This window comes from Nycticebus coucang, chromosome 15 (genome assembly GCF_027406575.1).
Source record: "Nycticebus coucang isolate mNycCou1 chromosome 15, mNycCou1.pri, whole genome shotgun sequence".
Taxonomy (NCBI): domain Eukaryota; kingdom Metazoa; phylum Chordata; class Mammalia; order Primates; family Lorisidae; genus Nycticebus; species Nycticebus coucang.
Genome location: NC_069794.1, coordinates 1,440,830 through 1,456,429, shown reverse-complemented (window position 1 = coordinate 1,456,429; position 15,600 = coordinate 1,440,830).

Here is a 15,600-nt window from a genome sequence, read left to right as displayed (position 1 = left end):
TGGGCTCTTTCTGGTGAGAAATTGGGGAAGTTCTGAAATAATTATCTCTATATTTCCTAGCTGAAAATTAAATTTATTTACATAAAACTCACATTCTAAAATGCCTACAGAGTCTCACCTGGACCCAGAGAAAGCAGCAACTAAAGGTGAAGTGTAAACCCAGGGTGGCTGCACAGGTATAGAGGGCCTGCTCTGCCTCGGGGAGGCTGGCTTTAAATGACATCTCTCCTCAATTCTGTATGACTTGCAGTATCTGGGAGGAGTTTGGGTTATTGTCTCGTTTTAAATCTTTGTAAATGGAGGTACATCTATTTACTTTCAGCAGGTTTGAAAACATTTTCTCCAAAATGCCAAATCTATATTATAGGAAATTCTGCCTTTAAATCTTTGCAAATTTGATGGATGTCAGGCTGCTCTTCAGAATGACATAAAAATGGCCATTCAGAAGGCTGTGCTTAGTCCCACCCTCCCCTAAGCTCCCTCCTGAAGCACAATTTCTGCCCCAATGAGAATTGGAGCATGGTACTACCGCAGTTTGCTGGGCAGTTGGAGACAGACACAGAGACCAGCATTGCCCAGTGAGCCAGGGTTTAATCACAGCGCAGTGCTCAGGGTGTGGGGACCCCAGACAAATTCTGGGCCCTGCAACCCTCAGGAATCAGGGTCCCCCATGGCTGTGTGCCTGTCATCCATGCTACCTCTGGCTAGCCAGAGCTCCCATGGCAGGACTGGGCAGCTTCCCCAGGGCCACAAATGGTTCCCAAAGAGCTGATTCTGCAACTCAACACTCACTCTGGGTGACCGGCCACTTGCTGTGGGCATCTCAGCCAGCATGCTGCCTTTTTCAGGCAGTGTGCAAAGCTTCTGTCCTGGTATTTTCCTCAAAAGCAGTAACAGTGCAAGATAATGTGAAGAATGTTGCCTTTTCCCTCCCATAATCTCCTATAAATAACGTGTGCTTATCACCCAATGCTGCCGTGGCGACCAAAGCGAAGCTGGCGCTCTCCCTCTGGGCCCAGCATGCACAGGCCACACGGGTTTTCTGGGAGCGGCACGGGGAGACAGAGGAAGACTCATCAGTGCTGCTCACCCGGGCTGTGGGGGGTGAGATGCCCGATTTCCACCAGGCCCGGCCACCAGCCCCAAAGCCGCTGCTTTCTGAGGCGGGTGTGGGGGAAGGGCCGACCTGCCACCCCTGCACCATCATCTCCCCATGCGAAACCCGAGCCAGACTCGGGAACGAATTTGGTTTTCAGTCAACATCACTCCCAAAGAATCAGGTAGGATTGTGACAAGACCTTGTCCTGCTCTTTCCAGGGAAAGCTGCTAATATCCGGAGATAAAGAGAAAGAAACAAATATAACAATATAAAGATGAGTATAATTCATACTCACATGTGCAAGGACTTAGAAACATATAATTTTTTTCTAAAAAAAATTACATAAGGAGGCGCTCCATACAGGTGAAAAAAGAAATTAGAACAAAGAATTTAACCCAAAATGCAGAAAAATGTGAACTGAGCCAACAGTAAAACTTCGGTACAGCCTAAATAGCAATGTTGATGTAGTTGTGAAGCTTAATGCAGTGGGTGGTTCAGCCCCTTTTTCTGAAACCCATCATTTAACAGACTGTGTAGTTTTTAGTTGTTTCAGGCTTAAGGATGAATTTAGTTCCTGCTGCTCAGTCTTAACCAGAAGCAGGATTCAACTGTGTCATCTTACGAATTAAATTCCCTGAGTGCTACTAGTGGGCAGAAATGCAATTTTTTAAAAACATTGGTGCATGTTACTCAACATTTGAACATTTTATGATGTATTCTAAAATTCTTTGTAAGCATATGTGGGTGGGTGTGCACTATATATGAACTACTCATCTAAATAACGACTGTTTTGTAAATTTTTTTTTTGGTACTTAACACCTTTTACATTTGTGTGTCTTTTATGCAAACCTAATGTTCACCAGAAACATTCTGTACTCAGGTGTGTCTTACCACTGACAGGGAGATTTGCCATGGGTTTGGGGTTATTTTGTTTTTGCTTTTGCTGTTTGACAGATTTATGACCAAAAAAAAATCTTCCTTCCTATTTGAATTTAACAAGGTTTTTACCAAGAATATGTATTGAATTTTCCACGATGTATTTCTGCAAGTTTTGAGAGGATCGTGTGGTTCTTGTCCTCTAATCTGTAAGGATGATAAACAACATGAAGAGGATTTTCTAATGTTGAACCAACTTCAAATAAACTCAGTTTGGATGGGATCTTGTGTGTGACGGGTCCGTGCTGCTGGGCTGTGTCGGGCTATGTACTGACACACGTGTGGTGGTGTGTACTTCCCAAGAGCACTTCTGTGCTTTTATAGGCACCAAAGTGTTTGTTGAACCTATTCTTTTTAAAATCCAAATCACAGCAAAACGTGTGGTCTTCCCTTCCCCCAACACAAGCCCGCTCATAAATGGGGCAGGTAAAGGAAGAATGAGAAGAGTGAGGGGTGAGGAGGGAGAGGAGGCGGCGTGCGGGGAAGGGAGGGAGGTCGTGGTTCTGCGGGGCACAGAGGAGGGAGGTGGAACGAGCCCAGGAGGCAGGACTGTGCTGGGCCTGCCTCCTGTGAGCACCAGAAATGTGTTTGCTACAAATTAAATGAAGCTTAAATCCCTTTCTGAAGTTTCCTATGAGGAACCCAGATTCCATGTAGTACAAATCATGCATATTTTTCAAGTCAGTGGGCTCCAGCATGATAATGCTCCGGCAGCCACCAACGCAATGCTGCAAGGCTCTGATTTCAGCTGTCAGCACAGCCCCCTTCCTCATGGGGTGTCGGGGGAATTGGCTCTTTTCTGGTCTGTCCAGATTCCTTATCGTGCTCTGTGCAGGTCCCCTGATCCACACTAATCTTGTCTCAAGCCGGGCGGTGCAGGGATATTGCTTCCCTGTGCGGGGGACCTTGTTGCTATCTGCGCACAATTCTTGGCCTCTCCATCTGCAATTACTCGAAGTTCACATGAAGTACCACGTCTCTGTCACTTGCTGAAGAGGCTCTGCTCGCTAATGAGCCCTGCCACACGGCAGACGCATCACGCTGAATCCGTGCGGCTCCCTGGCCTTCTCCTTTTCTCCAGCCACCTATCATTTCTGGTCAAAGGTCCACGTGTGATAATAATAATCATCACCATCACGGTGATACTGAGAGAGGAAGTTAATCTGATCCCATTATGTGGTGGCCCTGCACTAGGAGACTCAGACACACAATCTCTCACTTCCAAACCTAATGAGACCTGATTTTCAGATGAGGAAAGTAGCTCCTGGGGCTGGCAGGAGCCCCAAGGGGAAGGGCTTACCCACCCTCCAGCACCACACCCCTCAGCTACTCACACCCACCCTCTCTCTGAGCTGGGGGGGAGGGGCACAGAGCGGCCAGGAGGAAACAGCCCCACGCTGGCCACACAGATGCCCAGCACTGTGGGGAGCGCGAGGGCGTCAGGCAGAGCCAGGCTGGGCTCACCTGTGCAGGTGCACCCCACACCCATGCCTTATAGTTCCTGTGTCCATCACGTCTTCACTGTGTGGACAGGGGTGGCATGAGGCAGCTTTCGAGACAGTTGTGGGCACTGGGGGCGAGCTGTCAGACAATACTGGGAAGAGGTCGGGGAGCCGGAGTGCCACTGCAGAGAGGCCTGGGCTGTGGACAGCCTGCATGTCCCCGCAGCTGCCCCTTGGGGGTGCTTGAATGTGGCAGCCCCTTGCCACCAGAGGCCTCAGTTTTCAAATTCTTAGCTTTACTCTGTTCCATGTCCACAATTCAGTTGTGAATCAGAATTGTGTTGTTTCAGGCAAAACCTTAGGGAAACCCTTTTCTTTGGCTCTCTCCTCTCCTAGAGCCTTCCTTCATTCTCTGTCTGCTGGGTTTCCTCTTTCTCCATCTTTTAGCTAAAAAGGCAGGTTTTTCTCAGGGTTTTATTTATCTGTGGCCCTTCACAGTCCCACTCATTATGGGCAGCCTTGGTGAGAAATGGTGAAAGGGAAAAAGAAAAACCAGCAGAGGGCGGCGCCTGTGGCTCAGTCGGTAGGGCGCCGGCCCCATATGCCGAGGGTGGCGGGTTCAAACCCGGCCCCGGCCAAGCTGCAACCAAAAAATAGCCGGGCGTTGTGGCGGCCGCCTGTAGTCCCAGCTACTCAGGAGGCTGAGGCAAGAGAATGGCTTAGGCCCAGGAGTTGGAGGTTGCTGTGAGCTGTGTGAGGCCCCGGCACTCTACCAAGGGCCATAAAGTGAGACTCAGTCTCTACAAAAAAAAAAAAAAAAAAGAAAAACCAGCAGAAATCTCCTCATACTCTTTTGATCTCAGAGTCCCCTTTTCTCACTCGTTTGTTGAAAAACAGGATGGGTCAGGGCACGTGTGCCTGTGCCACTGTAATGACCAGCACAGTTCAACCCTGCAGCCGGGATAGGAGGGAGCCCCACGGGCTTCCTGCAGTCAGAAATTCCAGAAATTTGCAAGTATGCCTAAAAGCTCCCTCTTGTCCAACGCGGGGGCACCTGTCAATGTGACAGGACCCCGGTTCTGCACCCCACATGTCCAGCCCATCTCCAGGAGTAAGAAGACGGCAGCCACAGACTCACCACAAGACGCCCTCTGAGTCCCGGGCAGCAACTTCGATTGGATCTGGAGCGGGAGCTTGTCACTTCGGAGGTTGTGGAGTGATCCACTCACTTCTACTGCTAAACCAAAGGGGGCTTCTGAGAGCCGCAGCCCCGTGGAGGTGTCAGCCTGTTGGAGGTGCGGCTGCAGGCACAGAAGGTTCAGGAGGGGGAATGTCAAAGGCAGAAACGCCCGGCACACAGAGCCAGACAGCGAGCACGTGCACACCGCTCCTGCATGCGGGCTCAGCACAAAGCACACGCACACTCTTAGAATAAATAAGATTGTCTTAACTCAGTTGAAAAATTTTAAATTGCTGTGCTCCTCAGCTCTGTGGAGCAGCCAGCCTGGTGGCCAGGAGGGAGGGTGCCCTAGGTCCCCTTCCTATTTGACAGGAGCCCATCGGAGCTTCCTATCCATATCCACATCATGTCTAGAATGGTTTTCTATTCTCCAAATGGGAGACACAAAACAGCTGGCAGATGAGCCCACCCAGGCACTCAGCACATAAGCCTTTCCATGCATAGGACTGTCTCCTGAGCTTAGTCACAGCAATCACACCCTTGTGACAAAAGTTGGCACTATCTTGTTCAGGGGAGCAGACTGACCTTCCCAGACCAAAACTGTAGTTACAGGTGGGGCTTATTAATAACAACAGTTAATCTCAGCAACTAATATTACTAAAGAATTTGATGGTAGGAAAGTGTGATCCTCCACGGCTGATGGGTTGTTACCATCAACATGGAGAAGCCGAGCCTGAGAGGCTGAGCCCCTGCCCGGTCAGTGGCAGTGCGGAGCACCTGCAGGTCAGGCAGTGGTTGTGACCATCACTTCACAGCTCCTGGCACAGGCCTGTGGGGCAGCTGCTGTCCTGTAAGAGGCTGTGCAGCTGTCTGTGGGTTGGACAGAAATTTTGAAACTTCTCTACTGAATAGGAAAATAATGCTTAACACAAAAGCATGAATCAATTTAGATAGCAATTCACCAGAACAAAAGAGAAATATCTAAATACACATATTGTTTATTATTAAAATAGTACATGTTTGGCTCAGCACCGGCTCAGTGGTTAGGGCGCCAGCCATATGCACCAGGGCTGGTGGTTTGAACCTGGCCAGAGCCTACTAAACAACAATGACAACAATAATAAAAAAATAACTGGGCATTGTGGCAGGCACCTATAGTCCCAGCTACTAGGAGTCTGAGGCAAGAGAATTGCTTAAATCCAAGAGTTTGAGGTTGTTGTGATCTATGATGCCACAGCACTCTACCGAAGGCAACATAATGAGACTCTGTCTCAAAAAAATGTATATATAGTATGTGTTCATTCAATACATTTTTAAATGGTTCATGTGTTTTAATCACTTAATCAAGTTCCCCATATGTATCCTTCCCTGAATGCCAGGGCCCAAACCCTGGCTCTGCAAATTACCACCTCTGTGACCTTCAGCAAGGTATTAAACCATTGTGCCTCAGTTTCCTCACTGAGCAGCCGATGAAGGTAGAGACATATCTTGTGCCCACGCCACTTCTCATGATGCTCAAATTTCTGCTGTGGATCTGGTGAGTACTTTCCATGTGCGCTGCAGACCTGGCCTCCAGCATGCACCCCGCGATCACCACGCACAGAGCAGCTGCGGCAGGGCCTGTGGGAGGCGCCTCCCCGTGGAGGCCCCTGTGCACAAAGGCCCTGCCTCCCCCATGCAGGGACCCTGCGGCACACTGGGCTCGGCCCTGCTGGCTGGCGCTGTGCACTCACTGCACCCTCTGACCTTGGTGCAGGTCCTCATAGCACCACTTGTGACCTGAAATTTTCTTCCACTTTGCTTCCACACAGCCAGTTACAGAAACTAGGACTAGAGAGTCACACACATATCCTCATGTTTTTATCATGAATCTGTTTATGTGTGTTATGTAGCAAATATCTTTGTTTATTCCTTCTCTTATCCTGTTATCATGTAACGTAAGATAGCATAAGTATAAATACTGTATACCAGTATTTAATTATTGTTACTTTCACACCAAAGTATTTAAGTAACAGGATGTCAGGACGAGGGCAAACATCTCGAGAGGCCTTTACTCCTCTTCTGGGGAAGCAGTTGTGCGTCTCAGGTGTGTGTGGGGTCATTAGATCATGTGAAGTGGATCACACGTAATTCCCATGCATGTCCTTAAGGTCATGATTATATCCTCAGCCAGCCAATAAACAAATGCATCATCAACAGCTTGGCCACTGACTGAGAGGGGTCCAAGATGAAAATCCCCAGAGGAGTGAGCCAGGCTGTCTTCCCAGATGACGCCTTCAAGTAAATGTGGATGGTTCCTTCGGGCTTGAGCCTTCAAACATGCAAAGTGCCCCCACTGCCCCTACACCCCACGTTAACTGGCTCTGGTAACATGAGGGCAAAAAGGAAAAGATGTAAACTAGTGAAAAAAAAAAAAAAGTTTTTACTTAATTGGTTCTCTTTCTGCTGGCCTCAGACACAGAGCCATTCGCCTCCAAACCTGGCAGGAAATCGCTTCCCAAGTCAGCTTCCCTCAGAGTCACTGGTGCACCTGCGGCTGAGGCCAGCTGTCCCTCTGCCTTGAGTTTGCTCCTGGACTACCCTGAGGAAGCCACTGCAAAGACGCCCATGCCTGAGACATCTTGTCCCTGGGGCAGAAGACCCACTGTCTGGGGGCCCGGCTCTCCAGGCGGCTCCCTTCCCGTATGGCCCACGGCACAGGCAGCCTCAGGGACAGCCCCTGGGGGGGCAGAGACCCTGAAGAAGTGAGGGCCGGGTGAGGAAGTCAGTGGAGGAGGACTAGAAAACAAAAGGTAAAGTTAACACAAGATAATGATAGTGCAATTTCCAAAATATTATGTAAGAGGCAGCCTCAAGACAAATATTTTTGAATTTCTAATGGAAAAATGGCATTTCTTTTATTTATTTTTTTATGTATTTTTGAGTGTTAACAAATAGTTCTAGTGATAATTAGCATCTTTGTATATGTATTGAAAACCAGCACTAAATCTGTATATTTACAGAAAAATGCCTTAGACATAGATAATAGCACAATTCCATGTTTGTGAATTGACAGTTTCCTCTAAACATAGAGTAGAAATTCAGCAATTATCACTACAGCTGTTTGTTAAAATTTGACAATAGATAAATAATGACTAGAAATCAATCTTTTCATTAAAATTCAAGAAACAAAAAATATCTAAAGGAATTTCATTGTTCCTTTAAAAAGTCCAGGCCAGTCTTTAGGAGGCTTGTGCACACGCGCTCTGCTGTTTCCATATCCGTGGCCCAGAACCGTCTCTCTGTTCACAGACGTGCTTCAAGGTGAACATGAGGGTCTGAGGTCGTGTGGGAGATGGGGAGGGGTGGCACTGGTGCTCTGTCCTCAGCACATCTGCCCATCTTGCTGTCATTCAGGGTTGGGCACCGCACATACATGTTTACACATGTGCACATGTTCACACACATGTGCACACATGCATGTGCATGTATGCATTCACACACTTGCACATGCATGCACATTCACACTCACATGAGGGCACACACAAACTTCATGTGCACAGTCACACACTCACACATGTGGACACACATTCACACATACTTGCATACAAACATGCACTTCATGTACACGTTCACGCTCACACATGCACGTGCACATTCACACATACATGCACACTCATGCACGTGTGTGTATGCATTCATACACACTGACTCGTGTGTGTGCAACATACATATTCACACATGCCTACCACCAACTCATGTTCACACATACGCTCACACCACTCGTGTTTACACATGCACACACGATGCTTGAATCAAAGTATCCACATGGCTTTACACTCTCTACCCACTAGGCTGGATAGCCCCAGCTCCTCCAAAGAAAAAAGAAACACCACTGGTTTATGTTTTAGATCTTAATTCATTGAAAGCACCGAGCTATATGATCTGTGCCTGGAAATTACTTGTGTTGTGGGCTTTTATTACAAATCAAAAGGCAGGAATCGCAATCAAAGCGCACCACACTCAAAACAAGGCAAAGACAGGCAAGTAGCATGCAGTGCCCCTCGGAGCACACGCAGCACTCTGCTCGGAAGCAGAGGATTCCTGTTCCCAGCAGGCGAGCGCAGGAAAGCTCCCCTGCTTGGGACATACGACATCCCCAGGGCCTGGCCTCCTTATCTGCCAAGCTGGTCACAGCACAAGACCACATCACTGGCACCCACCAAGCCAGAGCCCAGTCAGTGAGATTCTCTGTAGGGCTTTTCCTGCTTCTCAGCTTGCAGGGATGTGGGCAAAGAAAACCAGAGGTTGACTTCCAACTCAGTCTCCACCTGAGGATGCCAAGCCAGCGGAAGCCCCTTTCTTCCATGACTGCCAGTCTCTCTCTCATTTTCAGAATACCCACGACATCTCTGAACACACATGCACACATGGGTGCACATCCACCCCTTGACTGTGGGGTTAAGAATGATGCAGTTACTCCTGCTGGAAGAATGGGATAATTGCCACCACAAAGCCCACAGAGTTGATAGATCTTAAAAATGAACTTTCCTGGGCAGTACCTGTGGCTCAGTGAGTAGGGCGCCAGCCCCTTATACCGAGGGTGGCGGGTTTGAACCTGGCCCAAACTGCAACAAAAAAATAGCCGGGTATTGTGGTGGGTGCCCATAGTCCCAGCTACTTGGGAGGCTAAGGCAAGAGAATCACCTAAGCCTAAGAGCTGGAGGTTGCTGTGAGCTGTGACATCACGGCACTCTACCGAGGGTGACAAAGTGAAACTCTGTCTCTAAAAAAAAACAGAATTTTCCTTAGAAGATAGAGTACTCTCCATTTCGGAGCTGGAGACATATTCTTCCTTTCTCTCTTCTCTTCTATCCATCATAGATAGTCTGCATTTTGGATGAACGGAGGACTGCCACCTCACACGAGGGAGAAGGCAATCATTTAAAATTCTGCCAGCAAAGGCGGGTGTGTCCGCCCTGTGTGAGTCCTCTCCATGCACGGGCAACACAGCCTGACTGTACCTTCCAGTGAATGTGCATCTGTGAGCGGACGGTCACTAGTACAGCTCAAGGGGTCAGCCAGGCCGTGATGTGGACAGCAGCTCAAGGCTGCTGCAATGGGAGGGAAGCCCAGGGCTGGGAAGAGGCCACCTGACAAATGAGTCCTGTCTCATGACTGTTGCCATGTTAGGACACAGATGGGATGGACTTACTGTAATGGCTTGTCCAGGAGACAAGCACCAGTTGAGTGATTTATGGAACACTTTTTCTGCCCCAGGTTGGAAGCCAAGAGCTGAGTGCCAGGTAGGACCTGTCTGCCTCGGAGAGATGCACTGTTAATAGGAGTTCATAGAAATGGCTTTCTGTTGAAGTCATCCATTTAGTCACCTTCATCCAGATTTGTACCTTCACTCTGCCCCTGACAACAGCCAACTAGAGTCCCCATCACCTGGGTTATAGGACTTTGTAAGCCAAAGTCACCCGATTCAAACTGGCTCAGGGAAGTACTCCAGATATGGTAGTCACCCCAGTAGTTCCAGAGACCTAGGAGGCTGAGGCAGGAGGCTCACTGCTAGAGCCCAGGAGTCTGAGGCTACAGTGAGCTGTGATGACACCTCTGCACTCCAGCCTGGGCAATAGAGCAAGACCCTGTCTCAAAAAAATGAAGAAAAAGCAACAACTGCATTGGCTCCTGGAGCTGCCGAGCTGGTGGAGGCTGGACCCAAGTGTGCAGTGAGGGCAATGTCCACAACTCGGCCTCGGTGCTGCTGTGTGGGCTGCAGTCCGTGTGGTGCAAGGACAGTTATATCCCCACAGGTCACAGCCCACAGTTCAGCATAGCTCAGCCATGCAGTGCTTAAGAAAAAAAAAAAAATAGTGCACGTGTGTGTGTCTTTATGGTGTGATTATATAATAGTGTATGTACAAACTCGTGTGTGTATATAACATACATTTATGTGACATACATAACTGTGTGTATATTTTTATATGTCTATGTACACATATATAACATACATTAATGCAGTGTGCATAGATAACATAGTGTGTATATAATACATATTTTATGTGTGTGTTCATAATATACTTTATATAATATACATAATATGTACATATTATATTTATATAACAGCGTGCATACATTTTATGTGTATATGTATATGCACATTATTTATATAATATACTAATGCATCTGTGTATATACATGTGTATATGTGATATACTTTATATTATATAGTGTGCATGTGCATACATTGGTATATATAATATATATTACTTACATAATAGACATAGTATATATATTATATAATATACACAGGCTGTATATATGTGCAGGTATATAATATGTATTAATAAAAGACATGATGCCTGTGTATGTGTATGTTTGTGTATATATGTAACATATATTATATCATGTGCATTATGCGTGTGTATATACATTACATTATTTATACACATGTAATACGCATTGTGTGTATATAATATTTATAAAATATGCATTGCATATATATAGTATATAGTATTATTTAAATAATATGCAGTGTGTGTCTGTGTATACGTGTATGTGATATATATTTATATAACATGTATAGTGTACACACGTGTGCATATATTATATATTGTACATAACATGTAAAGTGTGTTTATAACACGCACATTTATATAATATGCATAGTGTGTGTGTTTAGTGTGTATGTACATATAAGATATATTTTTGTATAACATTTATAGTGTATATATGTATATATAGCGTGTCTTATTTTAATAACATGTGCGGCATGTCCACACACACCCCTCTGGAACAGAGAGGGAAGACCAAATGTCGCAGAATGTTCACATTTGAGGAGCCTGAGTGATCTAGGCAGAGGGTTCGGGAATTACCAGTATTCTCCCAAATTTTTGGTGAGTCTGAAGTTACGTTTATAAGAGGCCTCTCGCCTGCTGGCTCTGGCAGAGCCCAGGGGCTCCTGCTGGCCTGCAGCCACGTCCAGGGCGGGAGGGCTCTGACCACCCTCCACTCTCTGCTTGCCGTCAGGGCAAGCTCACTGGGCCCAATGGCTGGCCCTGGAAGAGCAGTGGTTTCCCAGAGAAAAATTTGGGTCTATAGCCAAAAAGGACATGCACCAGAAAATAGAACTAAAAGCCCACTATACACCTCAGCTCTGAAATTCTAACTAATGGCCTGCCTCTCTCTCATTTCTCCTGATCTGCAAAACAAAACCCACGAGACCACTATTAGTGGAATTTTACACATCTGTAATTCCACCCCAAATGCTTGTTTCTGAGAGAACAGTGCTGGGAGTTAGGCAAATAGCACCTGGAAGAAAGTAGAAACTAGGTTTCCATTCGTCTTTGTTTTAGGTCGAACTGTATCTCCCCCAAATTCCACATGTTGGACCCCTAACACCCAGGACCTCTGCATGTGACTGAGAGGCCTTTAAAGAGTTAAAATGGGGTCACAGGGTAGTCCCAACCTGGTGTGACTGGTGTCCTCAAAGCAGAGAGCAGGGCAGAGACACCAGAGGGATGGCCATGGAGTCGGAGAGCACCAGAGACTCTGCAGGAGGACTCTGGACTCTGAGCAGACACATTTCTGTGTCAGCACAGCCCTGGAAACAGCTGTCTGCAAAGCAGGAGCAGACCCTTAAGGAGGGAAGGAAGTCCTCACAGCCTGGACCTTGGATTTCATGTTAATGTCTGAGGAATGAACGATTGGGAAGGATTTTGCCCCTTTATCAGTAGTTCAGTCAAGAATGCCACCACCAACCCAACTCTCAAGGATATTAAAAAAGTAGGATAAGTAATGTGCTGACAATTGCTTAAGCACGGAAAGATTTCATTGCTTTGATACAACCCTGGACTGACTTACATTGGACTGTGATTCTGCAAACCTTACTCACAGGCAGAGCTTACCTACAGCCACTCTCAGAGGTTCCTCCTGGGGAGGCTGAGCTGGGGACACTCTCACCAAAAAAGAAAGCCAGCTGCTTCATGAGTCGGAACTGTGTGCTCACCTGGGAAGCCAGGATTTAAGTTCCTTTGTCAGTGACACCAGCCGCTTTCTGAAATTTCTGCCTCAAGTTCTGTAGACAGATACCAAGAGACTGCTGACTCCGGTGGCAGCAACGCCAGCCTCTGCTCCCCTCACCGGGCAGGCAGTGTCCAAGCCAGGGGCATCTGGACTCCACACGTGGTTCAAGGGCAGGACCTCGAAAGAACCTGCCATCACCACGCGGTCAAGGCTGGGGGGCCACACCCGAATGCTGCCCACAGAGGAGCAGTCCTGGGGGCCGCCCCCTGTGCTCAGGGAAGGACAGCAGTTGCGTCCACCACTGACATGGTAGAAGCCTAGACCGAGAGCCATCAGAGGGTGGTTAGGAAGCCTTTAAACCACGCTCCAAAGCTCACTTAGTGCCCCAGACCACACAAGTCAGCAAGAACGAATGTAAAGCAAGTTATAAACCTTTATCTTTCTCACACACACACATACACACAAAATATCTGATCTCTAGGAAGGCCCCACTGGGATAACTCTTTCTTTTCAGTCACTCATTTATCCTGTAGGATCCCCCTGTGATGCTCTGTTTTGCCTGAAGGGGCTTCTCTGAGCTGTTCAGTTTGTACAGTGACACTACCAGGGGACACGGGCTTTTAGGCCATGAACTCCTGGGGCGATCTTATCGTTTACAGGGCCCATCTGCGAGGCGACAGCTCAGAGGTCGCTCCCCTTAGATCCCTCCTGTTTGACTCAGGCTTGGGGCAGGAAGAGGCTTGTAGCCTATTTCTTTTATCTCTTTTTTTTTGCAGTTTTTGACAGGGGCTGGGTTTGAACCCGCCACCTCAGGCATATGGGGCCAGCGCTCTACTCCTTTGAGCCACAGGCGCCGCCCTGTAGCCTATTTCTTTTCTCCTTCAGGGCAACTTCTCGACTCCTGGTCCATGTGGTCATCTCACTTGTGTGCCTGGTTTGGCCACTGTGGGGCTTAGACCCCTCTCCACCACCTGAAGATCACAGGACCCGCCTTACAAGGCAAGTTTAAACCAAAGTGATTACTCTTTCTTATTATTAGATGTAACTATCAGAATAGACTCCCTTTTCCCTCAAAGGCTAGAGAAAGAACGGCCAGTTAGATCATTATCTGACTAGTGTTGATAGATTTACAAAAACAAATATAAATTAGAAACGAAGTTATTTTGAACTTAAGTTATGAGGCAGGCTTATTTTTCCAGAAGAACCACATAGCAGTTCCTTGTCCCTGGTAAACTTGCACAGTGGTCCCACGTCCTGTGTGTGGAGACGGCCCTGCGCACTGGCCTGCAGATGCCCAACAAGGTCCAGAGGGTGGCCAGCCTGTGGCCTTGTCTATCACAGACTTCTCAAACTCACTTGAGCCCAAGGCTTTATACAGAAAGGCGCTCCACTGACTGCCCAGACCTCCTGTTCTGGGGAAACCCCTGGGAATGCCCATCTGGTCCCTCTCCTCACGCTGCAGAGGACACTGAGGCCCAGGGATGTAGACAGACCACCTTTCCTGAGATCTGAGCTACTTGTCTACCCTGCTGTCATGGACTGAGTTGTATCCTCCAAAAAGGGACATGTGTCTTAACACGCTGTGCCTGTGAATAGGTCCTTCTCTGGAAATCGGGTCTTTGCAGAAGCAACTAGTTGAGTAGGGGGGCCCTCAGTCAACACCACTGGTGTCTTTATAAAAAGGGGAAAATTGGACACAGACTCACACACAGAGGCAGAGACTGGAGGGTGCATCTGCCACCAGACGCGTGACGGGCAAACCAGGAACAAAAGACGAATGAAGGGCAGGGTTCTCCCCCAGGCACAGGGGGCCATCCCGTACACCCCACCTCCAGGACTGGAGTCTATAAATCTGGGTTGTGCTTGGCCAGTGGGGGGCAGCACTTTGTTCCGACAGCCACAAACATCTCTCCCCACATCTCTGCACCTGGCAGAGACAAAACTACCCCTCTCGGGTTCACATCCTCCCATTCGAGCCCCACCCAGTTAGTCAGGGGCTAAAGAAAACTCCATGAAACTAAAGCACATTTCAGACCACCCATGGCCTCACCACAGGAAGAGACCAGAACAGTTGGGGAAACTTAGCCATGTTCACTTTGAAGAAAACTATTTTTTGTTTGTTTACAGAGACATCTATTAGTCTTTGAAATTAAAATTAAACCTGAACTATTAGGTTATTATGTCAAATGTTATAATTACATTATAATTATAATTAAGCACTGAAATCCAACTCAAACCAATCTTTTTCAATTAACCCGGACATATTAGAAGACATCGAACTTGTATAAAAGATGAGGGATCAGAATCTTTCATGATCCTTTGATGATACTACATATAATAGGACTCGGTAAGTCAGACGAACCCCTTGGAGCCCAAAGACAGTACCTGGAATAGGGAAGGGTAGAAATAAAACCTTTGATTTGTTTTTTGTAAAGTATAGAAACGATTGCGACCCCAGGCAGCACTTTCTACACGTTAACCTTTGGATTGTTGCACTTTTAAGGTAGGCAACTGCAGCATTTTAGTACTGCTTTAGAATAAGTGCTTTCTGGAGAAGTTCATCCTCAGGTTCAGAAAGAACTGCATTTCCCAGTAAAATTCTATTTTGTAATTATTACTTTTTCCTTATCATCTTCATGCCACAAGTTGCAAAGTCCAAAATATTTATGTTCCTGATTGTCAGTCTTTCCTTGTTAGAGATGTCGAAGTGAAAACAAAATAGACAACTCATTTTGTTGAATCAATACAGGCGTATTATCACAGCAAGATTATAACTCAGGTGCACAATACCTGCATTTTTAGAGCACAGCAAGGAAGTTGGCGGGCGCTGAGAAGCACAGCTGGTAACTAATATCAATAAAGTAGCCCAGGTTTGTGTTCAAACAACAGAGTAGGGGTCTACTTCAACACACAAAAGTGACGAAAATCAGAGT